The sequence below is a fragment of the Crocuta crocuta genome, unplaced genomic scaffold (genome assembly GCF_008692635.1).
Source record: "Crocuta crocuta isolate KB4526 unplaced genomic scaffold, BGI_CrCroc_1.0 scaffold38, whole genome shotgun sequence".
In the NCBI taxonomy this organism is placed as follows: Eukaryota; Metazoa; Chordata; class Mammalia; order Carnivora; family Hyaenidae; genus Crocuta; species Crocuta crocuta.
In genome coordinates this window covers 5,361,748-5,385,243 of record NW_027532605.1, presented here as the reverse complement: position 1 = coordinate 5,385,243, position 23,496 = coordinate 5,361,748, and the positions used below count along the sequence as shown (strand labels likewise).

The 23,496-nt window shown below is 36.7% G+C and overlaps 1 protein-coding gene across 6 annotated transcripts in view; it reads left to right on the top strand.

Moving 5' to 3' along the window:
* The window catches only part of GULP1 (GULP PTB domain containing engulfment adaptor 1), a 262,969-nt gene that overhangs the window by 53,845 nt on the left and 185,628 nt on the right, over positions 1-23,496 (top strand). The window lies entirely within an intron of this gene.

Below are 23,496 nucleotides of genomic sequence, written 5' to 3'. Positions count from 1 at the left end.
CCATCTTTTATAGCCTTGTTGTCAACATATAATGTGACAGTGGGTAGTGACTATAGTGTGTTTTTTTAGGAAGGAAGCATGAGGAATGGGTTCTTGTTAGGTAGCCAACAGTTTTCATCACAATGAGCACACAAGGGAATTGGTGGGAACAGAACTGCTTAAATAAATATATGCAAAGCAGCATCTAGTAGCTGTTCGTGCCCAGTTAGCTTCGGGCACCAGTTGGTGCGGTTCACACTTTATTGGGACTGTCAGTTAATGTGGTAAGTGGTGAACTGGTTAAGTAGAATTCTATTTTGAAAATCTCTATCTGTCTAATTGAGCTTTAAAAGAGCTGCGAAAGGCTCACATAAAATTTAAGGGGAAAAGATTTACAGAGAAAATTAGAGTTGAGCCACCTCCGAAGGACATATAGTAGAAGAATTCATGATAAAGTTGAGTGCCTGTTTGTTTTGTAGGGTTGACAAATTGCTGATTCCTGGCATTTGTATCACAGACTGAGAGATAAGGGGAAAGAAATTTCTAGCCTTGATTTCAGGTTGTGAGAAACCATTTCTGTGACTGGGTCATCTAATTGTGTAGCTGTTCTTGGGTGGTCTATTCCTGGGTGGCCATTCGCATCTCACTAGAACATGTGAGTCAGAGACGAAATATAGATATGACATTCCCTGATGGTTTAAAGCTGTGCTTACTGCATGTATCATTTATATATGTATATATGCACACGTTTAGTTTAAAATCAATTTCTTTGAAAAGATATGTCTTGCAAACTAAGGTTAGATACTTAAAAAAAAACTTTGTCATTATAAAAACAATTAGGTTCTTATTTTCATGAATAATAAATTTAATACCAAAACTATGGGCAATACTTATAAAAACCTACTTTCTTAAAAACCTCAAATTATGTACTTTAGGCTCTGCCAAGAATACACTTTTGGCTTACTAAGTATGGTTTTGAAAAACTGTCTTCTTTACTGTTTTCCTGTCCTGTTTGTAGTGCTAGCTGTGAAGCAGATGTACCTTCTCCTTTCCACTCAGTTATGCAAGACGATTTTTCTAAATTGTTAGCATCACACCATTTTCCTAAGCAATCTGCACAATTTGCAAGTTGCCCCTGCTGTCATAACAGAATGCTGCAAAATGGTTTTCAAGACCTTTTTTTTTTTTTTTTTTTTTTTTTACTTTACTAATGTTCTCAGATCCTTCCAGGAAATGTCACCACACCTCAGCTGATTTGTTTGATCTCACAGGAGACAGGGATAGGGAACTATCTCAAGAGAAAAAGAAGCAAGTACAATGGTGACAGTAACCTGAATTGCTGTGGTTTCAACAGTTTGTGGGAAGTGAGGACATGCAGTTATTTGTGTGTAGACCATTCTTTCAGGAAGGTTAGCTGTGAATGGAAAGGGATTGAATGGAGATAAGATTCTCTTTAAGATGAAAGAGAAAGAAGCCAGTAAAGGAGGGTAGAAGTTACAGAAGAGAGAAAATTGATGTACCTTGGTCCTATTCCCTCTTCCTGAAATAGTGTTCCTCCTTATTCTTTCAAACCCTTATAAATAGCAATACCCCTGATATTCCTAGAATTATTGACTATGTCATTGTCTGATGTTATATGAAGACAACCATGAGGTCTTATTCTTGCTCTTTGAAATTTATAGTCTGAAGCCATAGCACATGATGTGAATAAGGATCGTACCTACTTTGAGGATGCTTTTTAGCTGTGTTTTAATGTGGGCTATTTTTTTTTAAGAGCCTTGATTTAATGTACCTATCTGTGTGAATCACATAGAGCGGAACTTCTTTTTAACCTTGGCACTGAAAACCCTGTTTTACAGGCCCTAGTGCTAGTAGTGTTTTATCAGACTTCTATTGTTTAGATGATACGGCTTGATCTGGGGTAGAGTTAAATCCATGTAATGATTGGTTGTGTTAAATTGGGATGGTTGGCTTGAGCCCAAAAAGAACTTTCAAAGGCATTGCAGAAAGCTCCAGGTTAAAGGGACTTCCTGATGAGTCAATTAATGCCTCCAAATGCTTATCAAAGTAGTCATTTAGTGGCTGTTAGACTCAAGTATATACCAAATTATAATGAGGGCAATTAATGGAGTCTAAAAAAAAACCAAACAAGAACAGGTCTGTAGAGATTTTGAAAACAGTAGACTTCATATTCCATAGTGTTTGCTAAATAATAATATTAAAGACTGTTTTACATTTGTGGAGAACATGTTCTTTACAGTTTATAAAATCAATAGGCATTATTCCTCTTGATTCACAACATTGTTGATCCACAGGCAGAAGAGGTATTGTTATCGGGACGTTGAGATATAAATAAGGAAACTGAGGTTCAGAAAAGTTAATAATGATAGCTGACATATTGAGGACTTATTATAAACCAGACACAGCATTAAGAATTTTTTAAAAATTTTATCTCCACCAGTATCCTATACTGCAAAGGTTATTGTTACGCAGAGTTTGTGATTGATAAAGTTACCTAACCTCTTTTCAATTTTATCTAAGTAAGTGTATGAGACTGGTAAGTGACAAGAGTCTTGCCTCAAACCCAGGTGACTGACACAAGAGCAGCCTGAGCCCTTGTAATGCTCTAATCCCTTGTTAGATTCTTCACATGTTGAGGTTTTGTTTTATTTTTTCCTTTTTCTTCCATGGCTCTTACAGCCTCTAACTACAATAAATGGTCATATTAAAAGAGGACAAATTGTCATGTTAAAGGGTAAACTGAGTCATAGTTAGACCTTTATGACATTATTTGAGCAAAAATTGATTCTAATCAAGCAGCACCAAACCAGAAGTGATTAGGAGCACTCTAACAGGAGCTGGAAAGACACTTTTACAGACAAAAAGCAGAAACAAAGTAAGAAAATTACTGATTGGTTATTGCCTAAAACCTTGTTGGCTATTTCTGATTGGTTGTCCTTAGCCTTTTGATTTCTCTTTGTTGAGGCATTTACAAGCCTGGGTTTCGGTTTGCTTAGGTAGGCTGCCATGGCATTAGGGCTACTTTAGTTTAATAATCTTCTTTTTAAATTAATTTCACAGTCAGAAACAGTGCATCACATAATATGGTTATCTAAATACCTTCAAAAAAAGTTAGGGGGCTAATGTAGTATATTCATTTTTTAAATTGGCACACATATAATTTTAGTGTTTAGTCGGTGACTGGTTCTTCTCACAGAGGCTATAGTGTTTGTTTAGCTGGGGAATTAAAACAGATATTATCTATTAGATACTATCTATTAGATATTAGCTATTGATGTGAATTTTAGAACTTCTTATCAATGGGAGCCAGTATAGGTTTTTCCTTTGGAAATATTCTAGATGCAATATGTATCAAAGGAAGTAAAATTCACTGCAGAAGTGATTTATCATGAGATGTTTGAGTACTGCAGGATGAATTTATACAATAATTAATGAACATTTTCTTTGAGATACTTATTTTAGTGAAACTGTTTAGTAATAGGAGATATAGCAAGGTTATATAACTGTTTCTCCATTGGTCTATCTAAGAAAAGTGCCAACCACAATATGAGGAAGTAATCTACTTTTAGTACTTAATGTATTATACTCATGATGCCAGCAAGTTATCTGATTAAATGCGTAACTCTCATCTAGGGCAGGCACTAGCCCGGGTGCTACCTTTATCAACTAACAGCCCCCAATAAAGCCTGTAATCTGTTCAGTGATTGCCCGAGTATGCTATGAATCTTGCTGCATGATCTGAATGTAGTATGTTGCTGGTATTATTCAGTGGTTAATGTAGGTTAAACATTCATTTATGTATCAATTCTTGTTCCATGAAGGTGGGTAAAAGGAGGAACTTTTAGATAAAAGTGACATCTTGAATTTGTTTTCCAGCCATATATGAAACAGGCAAACAGAACATCAGAATACTTAATAGTGGCACCATTGCAGAAAATGAATTGAATGTTACTATAAGGATTTCTTTCTGGACTTTCTGTTTTACTCCATTGATCTGATTGTCTTGCTTTTTGTCAGCACCACACTGTCTTAATTACTGTACATTTGTAGAAAATTTCAAATTGGAAAGTGTGGGTCTTAACCTTTTTCGTCTTTTGCAAGATTGGATTGGCTATTCTGGGTTTCTTCTATTTCTGTATGAATTTTGGTATCAGCTTCTCAATTTCTACAAAAAGGGCTTGAGAATTTTGACAACAATTTTATTAGATTTGTAGATCATTTTGGGAGATTCTAATGTATAAGCATGGCATATCTTTCCATTAGTCAGATCTTCTTTAATTTCTTTCAGTAGTATTTTTTTTTTAATTTTCAGTATATAGATCTTACTCTTATTTTGTTAATTTATCCTATTTTACTATTTTTGATGTTATTATAAATAGAAATGTTTCCTTAATTTTATTTTCAAATTGTTCATTGTTAGTATATAGGAATAGTATTGACTTTCATATATTTACCTTACTGAAACTGCTTATTATTTCTCAAAAGTTTTGATTGTTTCCATTGGATTTTCTATGTATAAGATCTTGCCATCTGTGAATACAGATAGTTAACAGTTCTTCCTTTCTATATTAGTCTGCAGGCCACTATATCAAAGTAGCACAGATTGGGTGGCTTAAACAACAGACATTTATTTTTCACAGTTCTGGAAGCTGGAAAACCCAGGATTAAGGTGTCGGCAGATTTGGTCTCTGGAAAGAACCCTTTTCCTGGCTTGTATATAGCCACCTATTTGCTCTCTCTTCACATGGTGGGGCAAGATCTGGTCCCTTCTTCTGATAAAGACATTAGTGTCTTCATTGGGCCTACCCTTATGACCTCATCTAAACCTAAATATCTCCCAAAGGTCCCACCTCCTAATGCCATCACAGTTAGGGTAAGGCCTTCAACCTATGAATGGGACACAGACATTCAGTCCATAATACTTTTAAATCTGGATGCCTTTTACTTCTTTTCTTTTCCTTTTGGAGATTTTATTTTTACAGTATAAGATGTTTAATAATACTTAATTATAACAGGTTTTTAAAAATCAGTTATGGGGTGGTTCAGTTGACTGAGTGTCTGAGTTCGGCTTAGGTCATGATCTTGTGGTTCATGAGTTTGAGCCCAGCATCAGGCTTGATGATGTTATTGCAGAGTCCACTTAGGATCTTCTGTCTCCACCTCTCTCTGCCCTTCCCCCCTTCAAAAATAAACATTAAAAAAAAGTCACAGTTGGGACACCTCTGTGGCTCTGTTGGTTAAGTGTTTGACTTTGGCTCAGGCCATGATTTCATAGTTTGTAAGTATGAGCCCCTCCAGCCTCTACTGTCAGTGCAGATCCTGCATCAGGTCCTCTGTCTCCCCATCTCTCTCTGCCCCTCCCCCACTCTTTTTCTACCCCCCTTTCTTTCTCTCCCTCCCTCACTCCGTCTCTCAAAAATAAATAAACATTTAAAAAAATCATGTGGGGAATAAACTGAGGGATCCCCCTATTGGCTTATACCAATGGTTTAACAAGGCATAAAGAAGTACAAAGCCATAGGATGCTCACACCTGAGTTTGGGTAAACAAGATAAGGCAACCAAGAATAAGGAAGTGCAAAGGCACCCCAGAACAGAGAGGGAGGGGCAAAGTCCCCAGTATAAAGTAGGGAGGGGGAAAGGCCACCAATTTATAGGTATATGAAATAAACAAAATTAGGCATTCAGGGCAAAGCGTCCCCCCAGTTTAGTACTGTAGCAGAAAGCTGCTTTCACAAGAAGGAAGGACCAAGTTAGGTAAAGGGGTAAATTGGGCTATAGACCACCGCACTGCAAATAAAGCAGCCCAGAGAGGAGGTGATTAAAAGAAAATGTGCCCTGTTAACCCTGAGTTTTTTTCCATTATCTGTCTCATCCTCGAGGCTAGCTAAGAAAAACCGAGGTGGTGCCTCATCTCATGTCCGCTGTACCTCTGCCCGACTGTGGCACCAGGATTTTGTTTTGTATTCACCCAAACCTCCAACCCCAAATATCTTCAAGACTTCCTTTCCCTCACATCCACAAGTTAATGTTCATGGGTTTATTGTTTCTTTGTGCACATCCATTACCATGTTTGTAAGCCTTCTGATCCTAATAAAAACTGGGCAAGGACCCTTATTTGGGGCTCTTGTCTTTTCCCGGACATTAGCCATCTCTCCTATTTAAATCCTGAGAGTCTGCTCTCTCACTGGCTGAGAGAGAACTATAGACTTAGAGTCTACAACAAAAGCACAGTTATATTCATTTGGACACCTGCTTCATTCAGTCTATATTTTTGGTAAAACAGTGAGTGAACCTGGAAAGCAAACTGCCCTCATTTTGTTGATACCATTGTCAACAAACATTTATTCAATGTAACATGCTTCCCAGGAATGGACTAGCCATTATGGAGGTCATAAAAAAATGAGCTCTGTGTACAAACTTAGTTTCTTGGAGAAGCCAAGTTTCAATATGCTTTAAATACCTCCAAAGAAAATGTAGCACTAAATACAAAGTCAATGGATAGTAGTAAAGTGAAACTAGTACTGCACACTGAGGTAAGTGACAAGACTGTGGAAACGACAGAACACAACCTCATTCTTGTAAACAATGGATGAGATTTAACAAAGACAGTGAACCAAGAGGAGGTGATTTTACGTAAGAGACTGGTGTAGGTAAAGCCAAGAGTATAGAGACAGGTTTTGAGAAAGTTATATTTAACTCTAAAAAACAATGTGAAAGATGGAATATGGTTTGAGGAAGACTAAAAACAAAGAAGACTAAGTTTGCAGTAAGACAAATATAAAGTGAAACAGGTGATTTTAATAAAAACAGGAAAAGTGATGAGGAGAGAACTTCTGCGGTACAAAAAATAAGACTTGGTAAAAGGTTGATTATGGCAGGATGAAGGGGAGGGAATGGTAAAAATAACTGATATTTCTAGCTAAAAATATAAGATGTCCTATGAACTGCTAAAGGTCCCAAAGCCAGGGATGGCAGAGCCAGAATTTAAAACACAAATCTTCTGGGGCGCCTGGGTGGCTCAGTTGACTAAGCGTCCAATTTCAGGTCCGGTAATGATCTCATAGTTGGTGTGTTCCAGCCCTCCTTTGGGCTCTGTGCTGGTGGTGTGGAGCCTGTTTGGGATTCTCTCCCTCTTTGTCTCTGCCCCTACACCACTTGCACACTCTCTATTTTTATTTTTTTATTTTTTATTTTAANCCCACAAACCACGAGATCATGACCTAAGTGAAAGTCGGACGCTTAACCGACTAAGCCACCCAGGTGCCCCCTCTCTATTTTTATTTTAAAAATAAACAAAAAAATAAAAAGAAAACACGAACCTTCTGACCCTCCAAACTTTGTGTTCTTGATAGCATGCTGTATTTTAGGAGTGACTGGTGGAATGTAGGCTATCTTACATTCCCCAAATCTCCAATAGCGTATCTTTTATCCATGCCATGTTCCTAAATGGAAGGTTTTACATTTTATTAGTGAAGTGTACTTTCAAGAGAGGCATGAGCTCTTACTTCACAAATTCCAAAGACGTTCATGATTAGTAGGAAAAAAGGTGAAACATTTATATTAAGAAACATTTATATTAAAAATATACATGATTGTGTTCTAATTCATATTGAGCAACCACTTACTGTTCTTGGTAGCATTATATGACCATATCACACCAATTTCCACTCCCGAGGGTAATCATACCATAGGAGCAAAGTGTAACTGAGACAGGCACATGATACTCTCTCAGTCATCTAATGTGAGAATTCCTGTACATACTTCATGTGTTCATTTCTTCAACAAATAATTTACTTCTTGTCTACTACATTCCAGGTTCCATGAGGAGAAAGTAAGTCTTTGGGAAAAGAAAAAGGCATCTTGCTTCTTCTACTAGCTAAGTTTTTCTTTATTAACCCCACCCTTTAAGTTTGGATGACATTGCATCCCTCCTGGCTATAGATGTCCCAATTTCGATAATAAATTACGTGCTCACAGTACATGTAATATATTCTAATTCATGTTTCAGTAAAATTTCAATTTGAATGCATGTCTTCAATCTTTAGCTTCACTGTTGAGGAACTGAAATAGGAAAATGTTAAGTGCATGAGTGCCAAAACTCTACAGTAACTACAGGCTGAATTTCCAAGAAAACCCAACATAGAGGTGAAGAAGTTTGGTAATACGCAATATAGAACAATGATGATATAGTATTTATGGCATATAATATATTTCTACTTTAAATAAAACCAGTTAAATAACACCTTTTATCCCCCTTTCAACTGACTGCTAAGGTTTTAGCAGAAACATGAGACCAGTTACTTTTGTGTGCAAAGACTTATAAGAAGCTATTAACCTGGCAAAATCCAAGAGGCGATACAAGAGTAGGAGTACAGCATCAAACATTCCTTGTTGACCAAGTGGAAATTCTTTGCCAAGTCTTTTACGTGAATTGTTTTAGGAAAAGACTTGGTAGGGATAAGAAAAACTACAGTTAGTTATAGCAAATACGAAATAAAAAATGAAAGCCAATATTTAATTTACAAAGCAATCACTACATGCCAGACACTCTTCTAGGTGCTTACTTGTGCCAACTAATTTATCCATACTACAGGCCAGGTTACTACAGTAACAGATTAAAGTTACTGTTTTAACTTTACAAGTGAAAAAAAAAAGAAAAGAAAAGAGAGACACAGAGATTAGTTAACTTGCAAGGCCACTCAACTGGCATTTAAACCAGACACTGTAGCTGCATAGTGCTACACTTTGAAACACTGCCTAATACGATTTTCTTGAGTGCTTTTAGGTGCCCACTTACAGCTAATAGTTATGAAACTCATATTTCTGAAACACATTGTGGGTAACAAAGTCCCTGTCTGCATATTCTGTCATGTTCTCTCTCTTTCTCTCTCTCTCTCACTCACTCTGCCTGCCTCTCACACACACATGCACACACACACATACACATGCTCACACAGGACCTGTGAAGCAGAGCACCTGAGGAGATCCTCAATCTACAGATGGGATAGATTTGTGTGGTTTGTCCAAAGTTGTTCATTTAGGAAGCAGTGGAACTGAGGTTGGCTTCAGCCTCGTTCTTCATAATCTATGAGCATCTCATTTTACAATGCAGAGATCACAAGTGCACATGCTGAAATCATTATCACATTGGACCCTAGGAAGAATCCATCTTGGCAATATAAAAGTGGAAACCAGAATGTTTATTAGCCTTTTATCTTTAAATATTTTCCCATACAAAGGTGATTCTTTCAACTTTTATGCTGATACAATGAACCCTTCAAAAGTAGGCTAATAGTTCACTCTAATTTCCATCTGTGAAATGGTGGTAATATTAGTACTTACTCATATACTTGGTTTCAGAAATAAAATAAATAACAGTGTCTAGCACTCTTTTGTTCTCTCATGTTATTAATGAGGTGTAGGTTTTGAAAAATGTGGGCAGATTGTGTGAAATCATCTTCACTATTGGAAATAACTCCCAATATACAGGTGCCACTGATGTCCGGGAAACAAGATAATGTTTTTCTCCTAATTATGAAGAGATATTATCAATGACCAACACATATTTGAGGAAAGATCTCTATGTAATGAGTACTTTGAAGAAATACAAAATGTATTTTAGAAAGTTCATATCCTCAATGAGGTCATATTTTCCCATCTATTGAAAATACAGCATTTTTGTGAAGCCCTGCAAAATTGTAGGGGGGTTCACGATGGAGCGTTGATGTCTACTAAAGTGTTGAGTTTCAGTTTTGCAAGATGAAAAGGGTTTAGGAGATTGGTTTCACAGAGTGTGGGGGGCTGCACTTGCTACTGAACTGCGAACTTAAAAACAGTTGAGATGGCGAATTTTATGTTATATAATTTTTACTATAATAAAAAAACTTTTAAAAAAGAAAAACATACGTTATTTTAGCCTTAAGTAATCTTACCGTGATGATTCATTCAAGTACAGATTTGTGGAAGTTAGAAAGAATGCACAGAAAGTGTATTGCACATGAACAAATAGCCCATGAATCAGGAAGTTATCAAATGAGGACACTGTGTCTGTATGTAATAAAGGAGCCTTGACAGGCACCACCCCAAAAGACCAAACAAAAAACTGATATAAAAGGCTAGTCAACAAATATTTAAAAAACAACCTAATTTTAAAAAAAGAACAAATAGAACACAGTTAAAAATATACTAGTGAAATTTCTCTTCTACTCTGTCAACCTGAGAAAATGACAAACTTGTATTAAAAAGAGGTTTTATTTTTATATTTTTATTTACGCAGGTAAAAAATGTTTCCTTTCCTCATTTTCTTCCTTTCCCCTTCCTCCCTTACTAGTTTTCCTCTCTTCCTTTCTTCCTTCTGTCTCAAAATACCCAGTCACACTTGATTCTGTGAAAGATGCCCCATGCTTTGTATTTGGCTCAGTTCTCTCAGAATTGCTAGGTAACTGATAAGATTTTTGATGTCACAAAAAGTAAGAACTCTCAGACTTTGGGCAGTATTTTAGTAGAGCATTAACAGGACCCCTAACTGTGGCTGGCCAAGATAGCAAATGAGAATATTCCCTAGAGAATTTTTGCCTGTAGCTCTTTTACTTTTACTCTAGTACTCTGTTGTCATCACTGTACTCAACAGTTCATTTGCATGTATTTATTTATCCATGTTAAATCAGAAACTGAGATATTTTTAAGGTCTTTTGACCCATGTTGCTAGGTGTGTGTATATGTACTTCTAAATCTTTAATGCCAAAAAGTCAAACTATTAGGCTTATAGTTCACAGATGATTTCATGAGAAGCTCAGCCTACAGCTCTGGGGACTGAAACCAAGATATATTCAATAAACTTTGGATAGAACAGGCACTTGGGAAGAAACTCATGTGGATACACTTTAGCGTAGTTAAGCAGTAACTTCATAGAGAGTAAGGAAAATAAAAAAGGTGTGTGTGTGTGTGTATTTAGGCCACTCACAAATTCACATCAGCTTGTGCACTGAAAAAGCTATAAATGCTACGAGGCAATTCTCAACATACTGGGGCCACAGGCCTTTTTTAGAATACCATCAAAATTACGTATACACATCTAATATTGCATATAATTGTAGGTAACCTGGCAACTTCTAAGAATGAGTCTGTGTAGCATGCTAGTGAATCACTTGGACACCAAAAACATGAAGCTGAAAACTAAACTATCCCCAAATTTGTCTGATTGCCTAATCATTTTCCACTGAGAACTAAATTTGGGTTAATGAATATTAGTATTTTTTGAGGTGATTGAAAAAATGGTAGAAACAATATGTTTATCTTCAGCAATAATCATAGGATACTGAAAAAATAGGGGAGAAAAACTATAACATTGCAAATAAAAAAAATGATGTGTATATGTATTCTGTGGGTTTTTTCCCAATATTTTCTTATTTCCTTAAAAATTGTGGTAAAAATAAAAAGCCAATTTTTAGGAGACAAATTTTAATGATGCCAGAATAGAATTTGTACATTATGAAATTTAAGACTGCCTAATTCTTGCAGTTTTTTAATATGAAAAAATAAATAAAAATAAACTTATTTCAAATACTAGTTATGTTTGAGACCATCCTCTGTGATATTGATTAATTTAATTACAAGCACTAACATTGCCCATCCATTTCTTTCTTTCTTATTTTTTTTTAATGTGTATTTATTCTTGAGAGAGAGAGATAGAGAGCAAGCAGGGGAGGGGCAGAGAAAGAGGGAGATAGAATCCCAAGCAGACCCCACAGCATCAGCACGGAGCCTTATGCAGGGCTCAAGCTTTGAAACTGTGAGATCATGACCTGAGCCAGAATCAAGGGTTGGATGCTTAAATGATTGAGCCACCCAGGCGCCCCCTAGGCCAGCCACTTCACATCAGAAAACATTAATCAACTGACACATTAAAAATATGTAATCAGTCTAAAATCTTTATTATAGAGTGGGTAATGGAGGCAACTGTGTTCTTTTAGCTCCTAGATTCTTTTTATTTTGAGAAGAAAACCAAAAATTCCTTTTGATTTTTTTTAAATGCCAAGATAATTACGAAACAATTATATAGAAGTTTTGGAAGGTTATCAGTTATAATTTTCTTTGTAGATAAATTTAGTATTTGAAATTGGATTTGGATGACAAAGAAATACATATCATCATATATGTATTTCAAAGTATCTGTAAACTGATGATATGCTACTATCCTGCTCTCACTTCCTTACCTAGTTTTTCATGTTAACTTATTCCTTTAACAGATAGTATTGAGTTATAGTTTTATGTCAGGCGCTGTACCAAATGTTGGAAATAGAGTGGTGACCAAAACAAATGTAGTCATACTTATTCGTTAGGCTCAAGAGTGATACAGCTATGAAGGAGAAATGAATTGTGCTATGATTGTGTTTAACTGTCCTTAAAATGAGAGTAAGAACACTGCAGTAAGCTATTATCTACTAACTCACAGTATCTCTATACTACTAAACCAAATTTTTGGAATCCTTTTTTCTTCTAGTAGGTTATAATGCATAATCCTGCATTTTTGTTTGTCATGTTTGTTTCATGCTTCTTCGGCCCACAAAATCATAGCCTTTAATTGGGTTGGTGATCAGATTCATCTCATGGAAGAAGGTGTGTCATTGTTTTTATTTATTTATTTTTGTTTGTAAAAGTGGTTGCTTAATCGTTATTGGTATAAGAGCAGGATGAATTAAAAAGTGATGCTCATTTACTATTAACTTTAACTTTCCTAAAGAGAAGAAAGCTGACAGACCTAACTAAAACGGCCAACTCTTCCTTTTCCTTATAATTTTAAAAGGAAACAATTTTGCTTTTCCATATGAGCTTAGCAGTACCATGGGACTTAGAAAAGTGAATTCAGTTTGAGATGTTGCTTGTACAGTGGTAAACTTTAGGAACTGTGCAAGGTGATACATCAGAGTCATTATCCCAGAGAGGAAAAAATAAGTAAATAGATTAGGAAAAAAGTGGGAAGCTAGCTAACCATAGAGGCTTTCATTGTTTATTTTGTGATTGTTCCATATTTTATGACCATAGTTGCTTTAAGAATGTTATGATTATCAAGACTGTTGACATTTTGTAATGAGAACATGAACTCCTCGGTGCTGGGAATGCTGTTTCCCCATTGGCAGTACGCTCTGCTGCCTCTTGATCTCCAATTCTCTTTGACCGACATCCTATGGTTAGTGCCTCACTGGTGCACTTTGATGATTTTACCCAGTTCATTCTCAGGTTCTATGGTTATAGTCTTATAAACAGTGTGAGTCACGACTAAAATGAATGTATTCTGGCCCAAATACTCTGAACTGCTAATAATTTTCAAGCAGAAGGATCTTCAGTTACAACCTAAAAGTTCTAAATCTACTTAGCTTTTAAAGAATCCCAATTGAGCATCATAGACAACTTCATGCCTTCCTTTAACACTGATTTTCAAGCAGTGACAATCTCCACTACTAGCTGAAAAAGTACTAGAAGCATTCCAAGGTCCTGGCACCAAATCTTGTATGTCTCAAGTAGTGGAAAGCCCTTTGGCAGTAAGAGCTGCTTCCGCCTGTGAAGCTTCATTCTGATTTCTTGAGAGGAAGATTGATTTAATTATTAATGTCGACTAAGTCAGTGGTGAGCCTTTTGTTTTTTGGTTAGGTCACAGTGTGCATAGTGTATGGTCCCAGTACCCTTGACAGTGCTTTTATGAGATGCTGGAAGGAGAGATGAAGTAGAAACACTTGGCTGATATTTTTGGAAGGATGGGAAGGCATGACATACTAGTGCAGGGCGATAAAACACAAACTACCTTCTAGAAATTTTATTGTGGAAGTTGATATTTCATCTTATTGTTTGATTATAATAATTGAAAGGTAAGTAGCTGAAATAACAGTTTTGGATTTAATATATCATGAGTAGTTTACTTCCCAGACAACTGGAGGCTGTAACCATGCAACACAGTCATAAAATATGGCTCCTCCTCTGTGGCGGCATGAATCTGAAAACTTGATTGTTTCCTTCCCCAAATTAGCAATTTAAAGCATCCTAAAATGCCACTGCACTGTGAAATATTAATAAGCACATGACATTTACAGATATTGTGACCATTACGTATAAAGTACTTAATACTATATGCAGTACTCCAAATATGTTCTGCTTTGTAAATGTGTTTGATAGGACATAGGTGTGTACATCTATGTAAATCATTCACTCGTCCATTCACTTATTATGTCCCCAGCATCTTTCTATCGAATTATTTTCAAGAAACACTGATGCCTATTCCTGATCCCAGACCATTTAAATTAGAAATGAATAGCACCCAGGTATTTGTACATTTTAAGATCTCTTAGTGTGTTTCTAATAGACAACTAGATTTGTAAACCATGTTTCTTAGTAGTAAGGAAGAAAGATAAGACCTCGTTTCTTATTTTATTGAAGAAAACAAACAATAGGAAATGACGAAAATTTAAACTATTGATAAACACTAAAAATGACTATTAAGCAGGATAAGAGGAGGGGGATGGCAATGTGTGGAATTATTACAATAGTCAAGGAAATCCACCTCTTAGATGCGGTAACATTGGAACAGAAAGTCAAATGATGAAAAGGCGCATGAAGCATGTGCAGCCGTAGGAAAGTGGCTCAAGTAGAGACCTTAAGATAGGAGGGACCATCTGTATGGCTTGTTTGCAGCAGAGCAGGAAGACTTCTGTGGATGGAATGTAGGAGGAAGGAGGGAGGGAAAGATAGATAGATGAGAGACAGAGACCAAAACCATGGACTAGATCATGTAAAGTCATTATGACTTTATTATTAATTTCATTACAGAAAATGATGGAGGATATTCTTGGACATTCCACACTTGATATTTGTTATGATTATTCAGGTGTTCACACCTAAAGCAAATCGATGTAATTCTCTTTTGCAGATTAATTGTATGAGAAGAAAAATGTATTGGATCAAATTGATACTAATCCATGCAGCTTTTAATAACTTGGTTTAGAAAGCAACTTGAGACCCATCATGCCTTTGATGTATGCGTATGGTGATAATTACTCTGGTCTAATGGGGAGGAGGCACATTTCTTTTAGGAAGATGTACATGTCATTTATGTTCAATAAAATTTTGTCTTAATTCAGAAGGACTTTGAACAATACCTAGTTTCCCTCATGATTGCCTACCTTTCCAAGTTTAATTCTATTTCCTTCTTAATGTCAAAATATTCTTTATGAATACAGTAGTCAGCTCAATTTTAAAAAATAAAAATTATTCCATGGCTTCTTTATGAACCTATATAAGCTCATAACTATTTGTATGTCAGATCCTTCTGCATTTCAGTCAAGAATTTAGTTGTAATAGTTGACTCTTTCTGAAATTAAAATTTTTAATCGTGAAACCATCTCTATCTCCTTATTTTTCTGAGAGGATTATGAATAAAACTCTGGAGATACTCCATGAGAAAGTGTTTTCTTGATGAATGAAATAAGGAATCATGTTACAATATACTTTGGGAGCTTCCAAATGCATAATAATCTATTAAAAACATGAGAAATACCACAGTAAAAATATTGTTTAATCTATTTATCCAACTGTTTCCAAACATATTTGACTCATTTGACTGTAGAACCATTTTGTGTGTGTGTGTGTGTGAAACTTTATATTTGATAGAACTAGTGTTTCTCAGAATTCATTTTGAGAAACACTGTTCCACATATGTAGCTGACTTTTATTTTTTTGCAAGTGTTATTACTGACGTTGCTTTACTCACCTGTACATGTTCATAAGCAAAACACAACGGAGGAAGACTTACAATTCTTTTTGACACTGAACAGATGTGAAGTATATTCCCTTATTAGTGCCTGCAGGACTTACAAATAAATCTGTTAATCGTTTGTTGCTTGTTCCTCTAAAGTCTTAAATTGAATTCATAGATGACTTCAGGCTTTTCACAAAAAGAGTAGCTGCAGTCCTCCTAGCCACGTGCCAAGATATTAAATGGTTGTATTTCTTTCATAAGCCCCTGAACATTAAAGAGTATGATCTTTTCTTTTTATTTCTTCCTCTATTTTCTGATTTAGAAGGCTGATAGGTAATACTGCCCAAAGAGCAGAACATTCTTTGCACAGACGCTTTTCCCATCAAATATATACAACTTGAAGCTTGTGGAGAACTATTGCCAGTTACTTCTAACCAGTTAAAGAGAAAACTCGTGCTTAAAAGGAGGTGGGTTCTGTCTAATAATAATTGTAAAAACCTGGATTGTAAAGACAGGTGACGATATAGCTGTCTGATTATTGGAAAGCCCTTCTCACTCTTAATTTCCCAGGTGCTTTGAAAATACTACGTTTTGAAAATATCCCTTTCCCAAATCTCAGTATCTTTTGTATTAATATCATTAATATCATTGTTTTCTTCTAGAAAACATTGCTTTTGTCAGTTTGTAAGAATTCAGAATTATATCATTTAATTGCCTTCGGTATGTGCAAGTGTTCGTTTTATACTTTTGGACAATGATAGTATGTCTCCATGTGTGACACTTCTAGTCTATAAGATACCCAGTGCACCGTGTGGTTTTGTAGGTGCTCTGCAATAACTTTGTGGTCACTTGGGGAATTGAGTCCAATGGACAGGAACTATCAATGACTATATATCAAGGCATGGTTGACCTAGAGTTGAGTTTAGGATATTTGCAGGGACTGGATTATGGAGGAGTATACAATGTATCCTAAAATTCCAAGGAAGCATTGAAAGATGGTTAATAGGAGAGCGAGAGAATCAAGATTAGCATTTCTGTACTATTGCTGGCAGAGGGTAGAATAAGGACTGGGAGAGACTGTGCAAGTAAGGAGAGTTAGTCTGTTTGTCAAGGGCAAGGGTAATTAGTATCTGGCAGTGAACTAGAGAAGATGGAATAGATTCTAGAGTTCTTTTAAAAGGAAAATTCACAAGACTTCTTGACAGGGGATAGAAAACTGACTAAAGAAAAGAAATGTGATGTAACTCGAAAAGTTGTTAGCATTTTCCTAGGTCAGAAATTTGGAAGTGGAGCAGCTTTGGTGGTCATCAAGATAAAGGCTTATTTAGACATGTTTACTCTGTGTCACTTTTGGGTACTGACCAGGGCAATGGACTTACTAGTCATACCTCATGTGCTCATGTTATATTTATTTTAGAGATTGTGTCCAATTGACATATCAAATCTAATACAGCAGTTTTTCCACAGGTATATCAAAATCTTCAGTTTCCAATGCAGTGGGCTTAGTGGCAGTGTATGCTGTCACTACTTTATCATCTGTCTCATTGAGAACCAGCTGACCTCTCTCTGTTGTTGCTCAGGAGAATCTTTTACTATAGTTAAGTAAATGCTTGTTTCCTATCCAATCATCTTGCTCACAGTATTCAACTAATAGGAAGCTCTATACCAATTCACTGCTTGCAAATCCCAGGGAAAGCCTTGTTGATTTTCCATGTGAGGGTTCAAGTTTCTGTTACATGGAGGGGACCATGGGTTACACTGAGACCACTTCCTGATTCCCAGGATTACCTGGGTTACTCACCAGGACAGAAATGTCTGTGGAGAGAATTCACAGTGGACAGACTACCTCTATGCGCTTCTGAGGAAATATATTAGCTCCAGGATTTAGGATGAAAGAACAGGGAGCTTTAGCTTCTGGGCATGGTATAGCCCTGGAGAAGGAGATGGCATTTAATATGTAGACACCTGGGGCTTTCACAGGTGTTCTTTTGCAGTCCGGGCTTGCCCATGTCAGTGAATGGGATTTATTTGTCAAGTTTCTGTTCTGGAGGGAAAGTGTAACAAAAGTATGATATTATTCTGGGAACTCAGAAACAGGCACCAAGATAGTAATGGCTGAAGCCCACAGGACAATTCCACAATTAGGAACCTGAACATCTGCATCCTTCTACCAGAATAGGTGGATTGAGGAGGGAAGAGGCTAACAGTTCTGTGTCATTTCAGCTAGTAAGGAGAGTTACCTGGATCACTGAATGAAAAATGGAAAAGCCTAGGTGCTCTGGCTGTAGGGCGGGTGAGGGGTGTGAAGCCTAAGAATAAGGATGTGGTGATGCTTCATGGGTGCGCTTGTTAACTATTTGTCCTCCACCTTCTTTCTCCTTTTCAGTGTCTCTCCCTACCCCCATCCCCCACCCTCCTCTCCTCTCCTCTCCCCTCCCCTCCTCTTCCTCCTTTCTTTTTTTTAAAAATAGTTTATTGTCCAGTTGGTTTCTATACAACACCCAGTGCTCATCCCTACAAGTGCCCTCCTCCATGCCCATCACCCCCCTCCCCCCCAACACCCATCAGTTTTCAGTTTGTTCTCAGCATTCAAGAGTCTTTCATGGTTTGCCTCCCTCCCTCTCCCCAACTATTTCCCCCTTCTACTCCCCCACGATCCTCCGTTAAGTTCCTCCTAATCCTCCTATACATGCAAACATATGGTAGCTGTCCTTCTCTGCCTGACTTCTTTTGCTCAGCATAACACCCTCAAGGTCCATCCATGTTGCTTCACATGGCCAGATTTCATTCTTTCTCATTGCCATGTAGTATTCCATCGTATAAATAAACCAAATCTTGATCCATTCGTCCATTGATGGACACTTAGGCTCTTTCCATGTTTTGGCTATTGTTGAGAGTGCTGCTATGAACATTGGGGTACATTCCTTTTCCCCCTTTCTGCAGCATATTCTTCCCTCTTTTCTCTTACAATGGTCTCTTTCCCTTTCTCCCAGCTGTAGGGTATGATTTTGTAAGTATGATAAAAACTCTGTATCTAATATTTTATAATACAGGAAAATAAAATCTAATATATAACTGAGAATAATCTAGGAAAAAATGGCTGGGCTTTCTTTGTTTTGAGGGATCCATAAAATTGAAAAAAATGTATTCTGCTCTATTGATAGAGTCTATGAATACATTTTTTAATTTAGCCTTGAGTTAAAAAAACCACAAAGTGTCTTAAGCACAAAAAAGAAAATAAAGAAGCTGTAGATAAATTACGTTTGCTTTATTGTTCTTGTGAAGAAAGAGAAACATCATAGCACAGGTTGGTTGGTTGTGTTTTTGTTTTTGAATTAGCTGTAGGAGAACAGATGTGTACAAATGAAGACAATACTTTCTTCTTTGGAGAATACACCTTTTTCAGTGACTTGAGACACCTAACAAATTTGTGTGACCTTTTTTTTTTTCCATTGGATTAGTATGAGTTTTTGAGAATGTATTAATTCGATAAAGTAAGAATATTATTTTTACAATGTTGTATATGACGGTTTGTTCACTTGTGGTTTTAAAACTGGTACCCTAGGTGGATATTAAGACCAGACAGAAGAGATGATGTTAGGTTCTTTTGATGCAAGGAAGAAGACTCACCCGGGTTACCTCAGTAAGGTTGAGTAATGAAGAAACCAGCAATCCCGTCTGCATGTCCAACTTTTAAGGGAATGCAGGGAAAATGGACTGCTATTCAGAAATGGGGAATAATCAGGGCAGCTCTGAGCCATTCCTTCTTTGCCCCGTACTTGACAGAGTTGATTCTCTGCCACTGGGATGATGTAGCTCCCTTCTGCCTTTGCTTATCTCCTGCTACCAACATTCTCTCTTTCCACATACTGTTTCTTTACCTTCTTCTGACTCAGTTTCTCATCACTCATAATCATTATTCTTCATGACTTCTACTGCCTGATAACATCTATAAAGCATCTTCTCCCTAGGTGTCTTGTTTTCTGCTCCAGTTACAGTCTGATTGTCTTCCGTGTCAGAATTCAGAATGTAGAGCATGTTCTTGGTCCGGATGATCCACTGTTGCTTTGTTAAGGTGGAGCTTTTGCACGAGTTCCCCACTTCAGCGTTAGATGATCTAGTCTTAGCTCAGGCGCTCAGTTTAGTCTCTTCGGAGGGTAAGGGTTAGACTGACTGCCTTGAGGTGGGTTATTCCTCCAGCAGGAGGCTGAAGGCAGGATCATTATAGATGGGATTTATAGACATGGCGGGCATTTGGGGAGCAATAGATGGCTAGTTTAAGTATAGTGAAAAAGTAGTTTGGTACAAGGAGTGTAGCGATTGAAAGACCCCCAGCGGCTCATAGTTGGCTTCTGTGGAGCTTTGCCTCAATAAAGCAATGGATGAATGAGAAATAATTATTCCTCATTTAGTTTCCTTGGATCTCATTGTGCATTTTGTTTGTCCCTTCCCTCATTTACTTCACAAAATTTCCTTTCAATTTAATTTTTGTTTACTATTTTATAGGTTATTTTAAACTATAAGTGGGACTTGAAAATACATAAACAAGGAGTTAAACTTACTTTCATAATGGTGGAATCTATAAATCTGTAAGGCTCTTTCAGATAAAGATTGCATCCCAGAGTATCCTTGCTATCTTAAATATGTGAATTCTCTGCAAAGTCCTCCTGAGTAGGTACTCAGACTACACAGGTAACACTGGCAAAAAAGCAGAATTAGAGATTCTAAAATGTGAGACATGTTGCCTTTAAATGTATGTGCTTTTAAATGAAGGTACTGCTATTTTACTGTGCATGTGTGTGTATGTGTGTTTTAGTATCATTGTTGTTTTTGCTCATTTGTTTGACTTTAGCCAAGGTGGAGCTTGATGACCTATTAAGATTTTTCTCTCTTTTGCCCTTTTCCCACCAACTCCTTCCCAAGGATCTATTGAGCATTTCTATGTACCAGGGACAAAGAAAGTGATGTAATTTTTGTCTAATTCAGATATACAGTAGGCCCGTGATTGCTGTGATTCTAATTCAGCTGGCAAGATGTAAGTAGGTTGAATAGGACGGTTGCCTTGATTAGGCAGCAATTTTCATTGGTGTACAAGCATCTGATATATTCCTCAGACTTCACACTGTGTCTGTTTTCTTCTGGAGTAGGTTTTCTTGGCAGGTACTAATAGAAAAAAATAAACTTCATTATTTCATTTGGCAGTGAGAAATTCATTGCTTAGAATAGTTTTCTCACATGGGCTTGCTTTATCCATAATGGGTGAGAGTTTTTCTTAAACAGTGTTATCAATAGACAGTTTGCAAAAAAAAAAAAAAAGGTGAAAATAGTACACAGGATGACGTTGGCATGCATACTAGAGGGTTATCCTCTAGGGGTGAAAAGGAAATATAAAAAGTCAGAATTCCTGAGTTGTGGTCTTCGTTCTGATGCTAACTCCTCTCTCGGTGTTGATTTTCTTTTTGTAAAAGAAGGACCCTCCATATGGGACCGGGTTGTTTTGAACATAAGATGTCATTATCAAGTGGAAATATTTTTTAAAGTTAAGAGAAAGTTACAGATTCAGCAGCAGCGCACTGAAGTAGTTTGAATACATTATTTAGACGTTGTTGTTATTATTATTATTATTGTTGTTGTTATTATTTAGACATTAAGCTAAGATGCAAGTGCTTACTAATAGGATGACATCTATTTTAGCATTTATAACAGCAAGGTATAGTTCATACACAAGCCTGATTCCTCTACTAGATTAGAAACTTCCTTACTTCATCTGCACCCCAGAGTACAGGGCTGAACAGGTGTTCGGTAATGTACATTGGATGAGTAAAGCTGGACAGAGGCAAGGAAGGAGCATATTCACAATATTACAATCTATTATAAACTAGCAAAGTGGTTTTTAGTTATATTTTAGAAAGAGAGGTAAGTCTATCATACAGGTAGCTAGGTCATTGCTTCCCTTTGTCTCAATGAGATCAGAAGACATTTGTTCTTTTCATTTTACTTTTTTTTTTCTGTAAATGGTTTTAGCAAAACAGAGGATGTGCTCTTGGTAATATGATCTTTAGTACCTCTATGAAATAAAATCTCCATTGTCTGAAAATGTACTGTACTGATTCTATTTTAAGTGTTTTCATGCACAGCAAAGAGGTAAACACTGGTTTGCCTAGTGTTACCTAGTCGAGAGTTTTCCAGAAGAGAGACCTACTGTGGCTAACAATAGTGTTTTCCACTTAATAATAGATTCAGAGCATTTTGAAGCCTGGTTTTTGATCATTTACTTCTTTTAACTACAGAGCTTAGAAATTAGATATACTTGGTATTACATGATCTTCTTTCTTCTATGACTCAGTGTTGAATTTTTAAAAAAAAATTTTTTTACTGTTTATTCATTTTTGAGAAACAGAGAGTAAGTGGCGGAGGGGCAGAGAGAGACACAGAATCCCAAGCAGGCTCCAGGCTCCTAATTGTCAGTACAGAGCCCAGCACAGAGCCCTACATGGGGCTTGAACTCACAAATTGTGAGGTCCAAAGTCAGATGCTTAACTGACTGCACCACCCAGAAACCCTGGCTCATTGGTGAATTCTTATGAAATGACTTTTTAGAAACTTTATTTGCAAGTGTGGACTCTGACAGCACTTGTTGGAAAAGGGGAACTTGGGGGCACCTGGGTGGCTCAGTCGGTTAAGCATCTGACTTTGGCTCAGGTCATGTTCTCACAGTTTGTGGGTTCGAGCCCCATATCAAACTCTGTATTGACAGCTAGCTCAGAGCCAGGAGCCTGTTTCAGATTCCAGATTCTGTGTCTCCCTCTCTCTGACCCTCCCCTGCTCATGCTGTCTCTCTCTCTCAGAAGTAAATAAAAAACATTAAAAAAATTTCTTAAAGGAAAGGGGGAATTTGGTTGTAACATTTACCTTTTTAGCACAAGTTATAACTTCTACTGAAATGCATCTTTTTTGGCTGGTAACATGATCTTATATTTGTATAGTACTTTAAACTTTTGAAAGTGCTTTTGTAGGTAACTCCTTTGAAAATACGCCCAGGAGAGAGGAAGCTTATGTATTATTAGCATCATGTTTCAAGTACTATGTAGGTTACTTTGACCTGACTTACATATAAAATATTTGTCAAATGAAATTAGACTTGTGATGGCATTTCCACACTTTTTATTATTCTGATTAATCTTTGAACAAAGAAAAGCCTTGCTGTCTGTATGCTAAACCATATCATTGGGTTCTGGAACTTTGGGAGATTAGGCTCAAATGAAGTGATTCCCATCTTCTTTGCTACAGATAGGAAGCTATCTTCGTTTATCACAGAGTAACTAAAGAATAGCTGAAAAATTAGAGATCTCTTTGATGTTTTGTCAAGATAGACATAACTCCCTACTGATGTTTAACAGAGAAGGCTGAAGAGAAAGACATTCATAGGTTGGGTAAATATGATAATGCTTGTTCATTTTAAGTACTTTGTATATTCATTTTATAGCATAGACTTTATCCTATAAGGCTGGGGAAAGGATGATTCAAATATATATTTATAATCTATGACCTCTTTCTTCATTGATTATTGAATTCTGTTTGAGATGGGGCTGAAGTCTAAAAGAGTGGGGAGGAAGGGAACGGAGAAGAAAATTCTAGGGAAGATCAGCTACTTTTGAAGAATAATGCTTATTTAGATAGCATATTACATTTGAACCTATTTAAGAAAAAAGGAGACTGGTCATCCTTTTAATTTATTTTATTTTT